Here is a 13,358-nt window from a genome sequence, read left to right on the forward strand (position 1 = left end):
AAACGTAGTGACAAACTTAATATACCCCCATCCTATGGTGGAGGGTATAAAAACAATGTAATGCAATATGAAAAAATGTTAAAAACATCGGCTCACAGCCGGCTGATAGCCGCCGCTGACATTTTTCAACATAAGCCGCCGCCGCCGACAAACTTTGCTCGGCGCAGGTCTCTGCTGTGTCGTCCATCAGCCAAATAGGGATACACAAGTCGACTTTCGATTAGTCGACTTTATGCTGTGTGTGAAAAGTCTAAAAACCGAAGACGACTTTTAATCGGGGAAATAACGCTTTAAGTGGGGTACACACAATCAGTTTGGACTGTCGTTTTTTGGTCAACTATCGGTTGATTGAGTTACCGACAAAAATCGGTAAAATTAGAATGCTTATAATTTCGGTAATTAACGATATTATTCGGTAAGTTAGCGACCAATAAAAATTAGTCCCAATTTACATTAGGCGAGTTTACTTGCGGCAATTGTCAGTTTGTAGGTGAGAGAGGGTGCTGAGAGGTAAAGGGTTACCATATGCCTCACCTCTCTCTCCTACAAAATGACAATTGCCGCAAGTAAACTCGCCCAATGTAAATTGGGACTTAGTCATAAAGTTTTACCAATAGCCACAGTGTTATCAACTTTGGAATTTTTCATTCATAATTTTGCGTTTAAATGTTACCGATTTTTGTCGGTAATGTTTGGTTTACATTCGGCGTCTTTTCGTGATTTCGAAGGCGTTTTGTGATTTCGCGCGGAATCATGCAAAATTTATCATGATTTCGCATACAAAAATGAAATCATCTCATTTCGTGATTTCAGCGAAATCAACATCGAAATCTCAGTACACATGATATACAACCCTGTTTTTTCCTAAAAAAGTACCAAAAGTTGCAACACTTTTCACGTATCACAATAAACAAGGTAGATGGTCAATTGCTGCAACAAAAAAAATTTGTATCAAAATTTGTAAACAATGTGAAAGAAATATTAAATTACTTTGTTACAATGCTTTTTTCATTGTGTTATCGTACTTTTTTAATGGTAGTGCTAGAAAAAAAGAGAATTGTCAAAAATTGCTTCCCCTTACAAATTTCTTAAAAAATACGGGAACGAAAAAATGACGGAAATTGCAAAAGCTGCAGCAGAAATGTCAAAATCAACGTATCAGCTATCGTATCTAGATACCAATTAACATGCTGCTAGTTTATACTAGGCCAAAATTGTATTGCCAAAAACAGGAGAATAGGGTGTTATTCGGCGCTATTTTTGTTCAAAGAGAAGTGCAAATCGTGCTAGATTTCGGAATACGGGAACACATTTTTAGCACTAAACGGGAAAACTGCTGCAAGTATTAATATTTTGCAAGTTCTGAACACAAATTTTATCTATCAAAATTTATTATTATGTCTCAACGATAAAATCATTTTGTATTTTTTCATTTGTTAGTACTATACACAATTTATACGATATATAGATAATGGATTGGTTATTGCAAATGGAATGACAAAGGGAGATGAGTATGGCGAATACACTTTCGTCAGTAATGTTGGAACTTCGGTAAATGATATATGTGCGATTTCACAAGAAATTCTATCAGATGTGCACACATTCAAAGTCATTAATAAACTCTGGTCCGACCACATGCCAATTGTTCTTTCGATGAAATTTGGAATAAACAACAGAACGGAAGAAAACAATACCCTACTACCCAAGTTGAAGTGGAATAATAGAAAATGTCTGGAGTATCAAAGAAAAGTTTCAAGCACTCTCAGAAACCGCAATCAGCAATCACATCTTACTTTTGAGGAAATGGCAAATATAATTCAAGATGCACACAAATCTACTAGCACTACGACGTTTAAAAAATCAGAAAAATGGTTCGACATTAGATGTTTCAATGCAAGAAAGAAGTCGTTTGAATATTTGAATAAATTCAGACAATATCCCAGTGCTGAAAGTAGGCAAAACTACTTAAGATTCAACAAACAATATAAGGAAATTTGTCAAAATGCCAAAACTGATTATGAACACTCTCTGGAAATGAGAATTGATAGTGTGAACAGCTCCCGAGATTGGTGGAATATGGTGAAAGAGTTGAGAAACGATGAAAAATATTGTGATATACAAGTGCAAACGGAAGAACTTCTCAACCAATCGCAAATTTCTCAAGACATACACTATGCCTAAATGTATGTAAAGGATGACGATTTAGATGATGATATAAGTTTATCGGAAGTTAAAAAAGCTCTACATAAGGCAAAGATAAACAAAGCTCCGGGAGTTGATCGTATACCATACGAATTCTATAAATACGCTTCCGATGATTTCTTGTATGAAATAGTACGCACTTGCAACGTTTATTTACAAAGAGGAGAAGTTGACAGATCGTTTACGAAAAGCATAATTTACCCGATTTTCAAAAAAGGTGACCAAACCCAACCACAAAATTATCGCGGCATCTCTTTTATGAATTGTTTGCCAAAAATTATGATGGGTATAATAACGGATAGATTGTCAAATTGGGCGGAAAAACACGGAAAAATTAATGAATATCAAGCCGGCTTCCGGAAAAATTACTCCACTACTGACAATCTATTCAACCTATCCTCAATTATACATCTAAACTGGTATAGAAATAAGAAAACCTATGCTTTTTTTTGTGGACTTTAGAGCCGCATTCGATCGGGTTTCAAGAAATGCATTGATTTACAAGCTCCATAGCATTGGTGTATCGACAAAAATCGTCAAGTTTATCGAAAAGATGTATGAAAAAACAACATTTTCTGTTTGGACAGGAAAAGAACTTTCTAAGGAGTTTGATACTGCAACAGGTGTAAAACAGGGATGTTTACTCTCCCCATTATTGTTTATCTTGTATCTCAATGATCTTCATGATTACATTGGTGGTGGTACCAATGTGGATGAACAAAATATTAGACTCCTTATGTACGCTGACGACATCGTCCTCTTAGCAGACGAAATAAATGTGTTGCAAAAAATGATCGATAAGCTAGAAGAATATTGTGCAATGTGGAACATGGAGGTCAATATGGAGAAATCAAAAATAATGATTTTTCGCAAGGGAGGAAAGATATCTCAAAGAGAAAAGTGGTACTATAAGGGTGCTGAGATAGCAATCACCTCTGAATACACCTACTTGGGATTGATATTTACCCCTAAGCTTTCACTCAGGAAACAAATACAAGAACGAAATCAATTGGCTAAAAACAGCATCAACACAACATGGAAATGTTTTTTTTATCAAAGACACATGTTTCTCTGAAAGTTAAATGGAAACTTTTCTTGGCTATATGTAGGTCAATACAGTCGTATGGATCGCAACTTTGGGGTTTCTGTCATTTTGAAGAAGTCGACAAACTGACGCTTTACTTCTTAAAAAATGTATTAAAAATACCAAGCTTCACTCCTACTTATGTTTTGAAGTTAGAAACTGGCATTGACAACGGCCATATTTTCACATTAAACAACCATTTAAACTATTTAACTCGGATAATGTATGATTACGACGAAAACAGATTACCAAGAATACTAGCTGAAAAAACCATGAGATTGGAAATATTTTGGAAAATAAACATAACCTCACAGTATAATATGGAATATTTCAGTACGAATATCACAAAACAAGAGTGGCTGCAAAAGACACAATACCTTCTGCAAAACTTACGTTCAAAGCAACTGAATGATGCACTATCAAGTGCGAACACCTCCAATCGCTTCTACAAAAACCTAATGCCTACCCTTGGTGAATCATACTTCATTGAAGCACTAACACAGAGAGAAATGATGTGGATTCTGAAATCTAGAAGTGATATGCTTACACTTAACTCCAACAGATTCGGAACAAATGAAAATATGATATGTTCAATGTGTAACTCAAATGAAATTGAAAACCTACAGCATTTTCTAGGCCGATGTCCAGTTTTTAAAGAATTTCGCTTTATGTTCTTTCAAAAACACTTCCTAACTGAATTAGAATTGATAAATATACTCAATGGAGATGTAATTAACTGGAAAAGTTTATCAATTTTCCTAGAGAAATGTACTCAATATAGAAATATGTTAATATCAGAATTTAATTTCTAACCATTTGTACACAATATCTCATACACTTTATCTTCTCATATTAGACAGACGACCGCAGGTCAATGTCATATACTGCTATTTATAATTATTCTTTTGTTTGCTTTATTTATATTGTTAATTACTATGTAAAACTGAATTAAATCATTAAAGAATACATATACTACTACTATAGATAATTCTACGATAATTTTCGAAATAAAGTTGCAAAGTTCTATATTGTCGTATATTTTTTATGACTAATTCAATTTACAACAACTTGTTTTGAAAATTCATGTTCGATCAGCTGCGCATATGCATCTACCTTGATTATTGTGATATGTTCGAAATCAACAAAAAAATAAGTGTAAACACCAGGGTGTATTTCAGGATTTCGAGAAATCCAGTGGATTTTGGGGCGCAAGTATAAACTTGGCATAACTCAAGAAATGAGTTGGAGAATCGCACTATAGGCCGTTCATTTTTGCCACTCAAAAATGCGGGCGGCAAAATGTCATATCGGCGGCGCCAATGATCAAGCTTGAAAGATATTACCGCCGTTAAACTACTATATGGAACTTTGTTATTTTATATTTCAACTGCGCAATAGGGGTACTCATGTATTATTCTTCGTTCTGTTCAAAAAAATATTTCGAAATTATAAATTAAGGGACAATAAAGATAGATAAAGAGACAAAAAAGGAATTCAATACAATTCAGATTTGTGGGTGCTGGCTTATATTTGGGTAGATGCTGGGTTGGCAGGTGGTGAAAATATGGTGACTACTATTGTTGCATCAGAAGGCCATAATGGTTTGCTATTTAAAGAGTTTGTTATAGCTCTGTTCCAGAACTAAAAAGTTTTTACAATTTTTACCACTTTTACACATTTTGCGTTCCCGTACACAAAATTTATATGAAAATCGTTTACGACTTTTACAACTTTTACGACTTTTACCACTTTATAAAGTACGGGAACAGGCCATATGTTTCTCACGAACAGGGTGAACATTTCAAAAGTGGTCATCTGGACGCAAGCCGTAGCATTCATAGAACACTTTTAATGGATATCAGCAGTGTGACCAGATTTGAAAAAGGGTTGCAGCTAAATCAGCATTAAAATAATGCTAAAATAAATATTAAAATGCCAAAAAATAATAAATTTAAAAACGTTATTTTTTAATAAAATATACCCTGCACCATAGTATAGAAGGTATATAAGGTTGGGTTTTCCGTTTGTAGCGCATTGAACTAATCATAAAGTATATATTCCTGATAAAATTCTTAGTCGATCTATGCATGTATGTCCGTCTGTGGTAATCACTCTAGCATCCACAAAATTGAGATAGGGCACTGAATTCTTGAAAAATGCGTCTTTTGTTTGCAGTCGGGTCAAGTTCGAAAATGGACTAGGTCCATGTTTTCTGTTTCTGTATGTCGAAAGAAGAATGTGTGCGAATGAAAAACTCCCAAACTTAAAGGCCCCCACTCATTTATTAGTCTGTGCCGTCAGTCCGATGTGTAGCACCAACCATCAGTCAAGTCTAAAAAATCTTGAATTTCTCCTCCACAAATGAATGATTTCTACGTTTTTTGTGTTCCTACACGAACATTATTTTCTGTTTATCAAAATTGTTTATTGACAATTTGAAAATAAACACAATTCACCCAGACTAATGGGGGTTCATTTTGAAATCAAAACTATTTTGATTTTTATCAGTCTTGAAAAAGTCACACATACATTCTCAAAATTTAAAAAATTTACACATACTACCATAAATGCTGGCAGTCAGACTGACTAATGAGTGGGGGCCTTTAGTTTTCGAAATAGTTTTACCTTTGCTTTTGCTTCAAAACAAAAAACAAATTTGAAAAACACAAGAGTTTGGACATGTTTCTTTCGCACACTTTCTTCTTTCGACATACAGAAACAGGCTGTTAAAGTTTTTTACTTGTTTTATTTTATTCGCTTATTCACATTTTTATTCCTTTAAATCAGAGCAAAGCGAAAAACTTCGATGTTTTGAGCTGTTCAAACAGCTGTTCTATTCAATTCAACCAACATTTTAATAAAAAAGTACTAAAATATCTCAGATTTAGTGGATAGAATAATGCTAAATTTATAATGGAAAAAGGCTAAGAAAAATGCTAAATGCCAAATGGAAATTTTGCGGCTAAATACAAAAAAATAATGCTAAATTTAGCTGCAAAAATGCTAAAATGGCCACACTGGATATCAATTTCAATTTATTTTCATAAATGGGAACCTAGCCCATAGGGCCAAGAGCGGTTCCAAAAGCTACAAAACATACACTACTCCAAAAGCTTAAAACTAACAATACATTAAATTTAATAGTCTTAAAATTCATTAATAGGATGTAATTAAAGAAAGTATGAAGATCTGTTTAGTAAATCAGCTAAGCAATATTAAAAATAAGGAACATAAACAATCATAACAAAAATTTGTACTAGTCGAAAAATTATTAATCTTCAAAATCACTCCGATTGAAATATTCAAATAACTTCCTTTTATAACAGATTAAGGAGCCACTGAATGTCTTAAGATCTTGCGGTAAACCATTGAACACACGGGCAACCCGTACCAAAAAGGATTTTTCCAAAAAAGGTGTCAAACGCGGTATATGAATTTGTTTATTCCTCTCCGATCTACTAAAAACAAATAACTCTAAAACAGAGGAAGGGGCTTTGATTTGTATCACCTTAAAGAAAAACAACATGCACCTAATATTCAGAAAAGCATCAAACGAACTACCAAGAAATTCTTCTACATACGAAGAAATATGATCACGACGTTTAAGCACGAAAACATAGCGCATGACCCTATTAAACAATAGCTTAAGCTTACACAAAACGTAGCCACAACTTCCACCAACAACCTCAATACAATACAAAAAATGCGGCATTATCAATGCATGTACTACCTGTATCCTAATTTTCTTAGGTAGGACAATATCCAAACAGTACAACTTTCTTAAAATAAAGTTTACCTTGGAAACTAAACAATTAACATGCAGATCAAACTCCAAACCACTATCAAGCAACAAACCAAGACACTTCATCGAGCTTACAACATCTATAGACTCCCTATAGATGGAAACATTTATAGAACTCTCTTGGAAGTTGCCAAAAAACATAGCCTTAGTCTTACTAGTATTAATTGAGAGCCCATTGTTGGACAACCACGTGACTAACATATTAATATTAAAATCAATAGAAGACTGCAAAACATCCATAAAAACATATTCCCCTTTAAACAAAACCTGTATATCATCAGCAAAGGCAAATGACATACAATTTCTACTATTAATACAACCAAACTAATCATTAATATACATTATAAACAACAAAGGCCCAAGGACAGAACCTTGGGGCACACCACTACTCACGGGTAGCATACTCGAAACACAATTTTTACAACTCACATATTGCAACCTCCGGAACAAATACGAAAAGATAAGCTTACACGCTGAAGACGAAAAATTAAAAAAACTATGCAACTTCTTAATCAAAATGAAGTGATTAATTTTGTCAAAGGCCTTTTCAAGGTCCAAAGACAACAGAACACAACAACCACCCCCACCAACAGTCTTCCTCACATTGTCAGTCAATCCAACAAGGAGGGACGTTGTACTACGGTTACATCTAAATCCATACTGGCTATCATGCAACAGTGATAGCTCATTGATGTAACTCAGCATTTGATCTTTCAATATATGCTCAACCATCTTTGAGATTATCGGCATAATTGATATAGGTCTATAATCCCGAGAATCATTACTTTTCCGTATAGGCACTACTTTAGAAATTTTCCAACCTGCGGGGAACGTAGACACAGTTAACATCGTATTAACAATATACACCAAATGACGTCCAATTAAAGGGAACACAAGTCTCAGAAATTTAAGCTGAAAACCATCATAACCAACTGCTTTAGATTTAATCTTATAAAACGCATTTACAATTTCAGCCAAATCAACAGCACGAAACGAAAAACCATCATAAACACTATCAGGAATACAAGAAACATCAAATTCATTCACCGTTTGATTAGACACAAAATTATAATTCAACTGTTCAACATCTACACAATCAACTTCACTATCCTCATCTCCCAAACCACTCTTATTCAAGATGGACCAAATATCTTTAGACGTTTTATTCGCAAACATGTCACCATGCGCTATAAATTTAAGTCTCCTGATAACTTTCTTAGCCCGATTTCGACATCTACAGTAATTCTTCCAATTAACAATATTCTTGTCACGAAGATATGCACTGTAGGCTATATCTCTAACAGACAGATGATACCGTATGTCTGGAGATTTAAACCAATCATCATGATTGACTCTACAGAACCGCTTTTTAACCGGGACAACACTATGCATATAACGTAAACCACGGTTAAGTACATCAACTTGAATATCAACATCAGCCACATCATACACACCATCTAAACCACACATAGCAAATGCATCCGCGAGAGCCAACAAATCAACAGCGTCATAGTCCGCATATTCATAAAACTGCTTAACCAAACGACAGTGCATACTAACCGACAGAAAAATAAACGAATGATCCGAAATACCAGGACATGCAAATTGATTTGAACAAGCAATCAAATTCGGACAAGACACAAAGAAACAATCCAACAACGAGGTAGATCCATGTGAAACATCAATATGCGTGGGCATAGAATTGTGAACAACAGATAAATTCATTCTACTACAAATATTCCTTACAACAAAACTCCGTGACAAATCAAACATGTTATTGTTAAAATCACCCATAATAACAACATTGGGGTATCTTACAACTATATCAGAAATTTCTTCTTCCATTGACGCGATATCACCATGTGGTAGATATACCACACCAAAGAGCACTACATTGTTGTTCACATTCACCTCACAAAATACATATTCAACTACACCATAAGAACTGCCCCTACACACCAATTTATGCCTCATACACTGAGACACATACAACACAACGCCCCCTCCTCTACTATCAGGGCGATCGCTTCTGTAACACTCATAACCAGGTATGCGTATTGACTCCGTCGCAACAACAGGTTTTAACCACGACTCAGTGACCCCGAAAATGGCAAGATTATCTCCTTCTAAGATTTTTCTTAACTCATGGATTTTAAACGAGTTCTTGCTTAAATTATAACTTCGAAGATTAATATGTCCAACATTTAAATTATTTTTAAAATTGCATAGCTGACTAACCAAAAAACTGTTATCACTTATTATATCACCCAAATTCGTAGTAAAACTCATCATTCAAAACTAAATTTAAATTATTAAATTAAATAAATAAATCCCCGGTAATCCTAAAAAATCAATAAATAATTATGCTACCCAAATAACCCAACTTTAACTCTCATCACTATTACCACTACTCTGCTGCGAATAAGCAACAGGCTGCGTATCATTCTCCAACATATCCGCACATCGTCTGACATCAAACTCATCTTCTTTACCATCTGGAAGCATAACCAAAGCTTTCGGATTGTCTGCACTTAGCAGCTTGAATTTGCGAATTTTTTTGCATCTCCACAATTTGCGACATAGGTACATCAATTTCGAGGCAGCACGGTTATGGTGATCATTTAGATAAACCCTACTCCTCACAGAAACACCAGTAACTTCACAAAGCAACAACGGATTACGCCTTCTCTGATAACTCGCCATAAGACTGTCTCTGAGGTAAACCGAGTTAAATTTTACTAGTATCGATTTACCCTTCGAGATGTAGCAACAGTGGTTGATATCGCTAGGTCGAATATCAATGCCGCATAGTGAAGCTATTTTCATTACAGGATCTCTTAACATTTTGATACCATCCGGCAGTCCACTTATTATAACGTTGGATCTATCATGGTACAAATACACAGGTAGCCGCATCGGCAATTGTTGGCAACATAAGATGTCAAAATTTGACATCAATTCAATGCAATTGACACATTATGTTACCATCAGCTGGCATGATAATGCTACCTGTATTATTGTACCATGGGATCTATTCAGGCGCCTCGTTAGAATATCATTTTCAATTTCTCTTTCTTGCAAAGTATGCTCTAATTGCCCAATCACTGTACGGCAATCTCTCACAGATTCCTCCATCCGCTGAACACTTACATCAAGATCTTCTCTCAGCTTCTTAATAACATCTTTCATTTTAAGCATAAAGGTTTCAAACTGATTCTGCAAGCACAACTTATAGTCGTCTAATTCTTTTTGCATCGAATCAAAAACCTTATCACAGATATCCGCTTCATTCAAAACAGCAACACTTCTACTACTACCAGCAACATCGGAGTTGGCATCCACATTATGCGTAGGTTTCTTGATACAGGTTGGACATTTGAATGAAAACATTTTGTTGTTCCTGTTCTTATACAAGAAATTGTGCTGTTCAGTGGTCACATTGACACATTTTATGTGAAAAAACATCCCACAGATACTGCAACCAACACTATTTTGATTACGCTTTACCAAGCAGTTACATGTAGGGCAAGTATACGTTTTGGTTGTAGACGACATTGCACATATGTATGTACAGTATGCAAAGTTCATATTCGTACACCCCTCCAAATTGAATAAAATAGTTATTTATTCAAAATTTTTTTGTGGAAATATAGATCAAGTGATTGGAATTAGTATGAATAAGAAAGCTTTAAAAATACCAAAACGAGTTTTTAATTTATACAGTCATTTAGGTATAGATGGCGCCTATGTGGCTGGCAAAGTTCGTATTCGTACACCTAGGAGCACTATATATTTGTGGTATTTAAGGACTTTTTGAGCGAAGTTCCACTATTTATAGGTTCTTTCGTCTTTGAGAATGCTTGAGCTGTAGAAAAATGTAATAATGACGATATTTTTATTAAAAATTTTGCATGAATAGAAGGTCGGACGACCATTTGATAAACTTAAGAAAAATGTGATAGAAATGATTAGCTATGGCAATTTATTCCCCAATTTTTGACGAAAATAGCTTCTAGCAGTCCTTCTGCAATAATATTCAAGGTCTCATATGCAAATAAATGTTGCCAGCGCTTGGAAATACAACGAATCGTAATCCGGGCTAACGCAACGTGAAGACATTTTTGGTTTCTACATCGTAAAAATCGCCAGTTTCGCTCTATATTTGGTATACAATTTATTGCAATTTTAGAATACAGTTTTGAAAGTCATGCTATGTCAAGACATATCGGAAATAACGAGGAATAACGGATTATTGAAGACGAAAAGTTCCTCGAAAATAATGAATTTCTCCAAAGGTTGCCCCACGTTCATTCCTGGGCAGTTTACTCGATTCCTTTGAAATTTATGTATTAATTTTGGACCATTCGGTAAAGAAATAATATTTTCTAGAAGTAAAAACGATTATTTTGCTGTTTTGGAAGCCATAACTCTCGTTCATGGTAAGCATAGAATTTCAGTCGTACGCAGACAGTATGAAGACTTGTATAGCTTAATTTCTACTCATAATTTCTCACAGATTTCGACATAAGATGATTTTCGAAACAGTATTCTAAAAAGTCAACACATTTTATGCCAAATAAAAACCGGAACTTAAGATTTTTACGGAGTAGAAACCAAAATTGTCTATATATTACCTTAGCCCGGATTACGCTTCGTTGCATTACCAAGTGCTGGCAACATTTATTTACATATGAGACCTCGAATATTGTTGCAGAAGGACTGCTAGAAGCTATTTTCGTCCAAAATTCGGGAATAAATTCCTATAGTTAATCATATCTATCATATTTTTCTTAAGTTTTTCAAATGGTCGTCCGACCTTCTATTCATGCAAAATTTTAAATAAAAATGTCGTTATTTTTACATTTTTCTACAGCTCAAGCATTCTCAAAGACGAAAATAACTATAAATAGTGGCATTTCACTTAAAAGATCCTTAAATACCACAAATATTTAGTGCACCTAGGTGTACGAATACGAACTTTGCCAGCCACATAGGCGCCATCTATACCTAAATGACGGTATAAATTGAAAACTCGTTTTGATATTTTTAAAGCTTTCTTATTCATACTAATTCCCATCACTTGTTCCATATTTGCACAAAAAATTTTGAATAAATGACTATTTTATTCAATTTGGAGGGGTGTACGAATATGAACTTTGCATACTGTATGTATGTACCAACAAACAGCTCCACAAACTCTACAATCAATACGCCTACAACACAGCAACAACAACAGCAGCACAGAGCTAATGAGACACCACTGCAAAGTCTACAATTTCTCCAATCAAAAAGCAATTGCCTGCAAACAAGATCACACCAACGCCAAAATCAAGCAGCACCACTCCACTTATTGCAAATTTTTTTTTTGTACATGTATTGTATTTTTTGTATTATTTTTGTACATGTGCGCGTTTCATTTGTTTAGAAGGTTGAACTATTCGGAAACAATGGCTGACTTCTGAAACGTCATAAAACTGCGTTGTTTCAGATATTGCTCGTTGCAAAATCAACCTAATGCACAAGTTTTATGCTTATTTTGGGTGCATTCTGCGTTTCAAATGCGCAGATGTGACGTTGTTTCGGTTATTGCTCTGCTCGTGCATTGTAAAAGTATGGCTGACTTCCGTATCGTCAGATGCTTTGCAAAAGTCCGCAAAATGACTTATTATATGTCAGAACACCGGACTACTTAACAAATGCGAAGCTTCGAAACGTCACAAATTGTGACCCACAGCTGCGCATTCTTAACGCAGGTAAAAAGCAAACAAATCAAAGTTTTATTTCTGATGCATTTTGTTGCTTTTTCGAGGAACAATGCATAAGTGTGAAACTGAACTATTTAGACGAAGTTTAAAAACTACACAGCATTTGACGATTCGGAAGTCGGCCTATTTTAAATTATCCACTTGTCAAAAAAAAAACATTGCAGAAACTTTGCTCTCCATAGTCACGAATCGTGTTTCAGATTTCTAGCTTCATCCGTTCACCAAATTCCAATGGTAAAATATTTATAACATTTTCGTACGAATTTCCTTTTCTAATGCAAAATTTCAAGACGTTACCTTCATCCATTTCGTCTGTAGTGCACCTGAACCAACTTTAACAGTGTCATGTACGTTTCGTCTTAACTAACTTTAAATAAAAACCGCTTAAAGGCCTACGTACATAACCTGCTTCGCCTGGTTGCCTTGCTTGCTTCTGATAAAAGAATACAAAAGAAAAGGGCAACCCAGTTCGAAATTTGCTCGGCCTCCTTTATTCTTTTATTTT

Source organism: Musca autumnalis, unplaced genomic scaffold (genome assembly GCF_047663935.1).
Source record: "Musca autumnalis isolate F117 unplaced genomic scaffold, ASM4766393v1 scaffold_2, whole genome shotgun sequence".
In the NCBI taxonomy this organism is placed as follows: Eukaryota; Metazoa; Arthropoda; class Insecta; order Diptera; family Muscidae; genus Musca; species Musca autumnalis.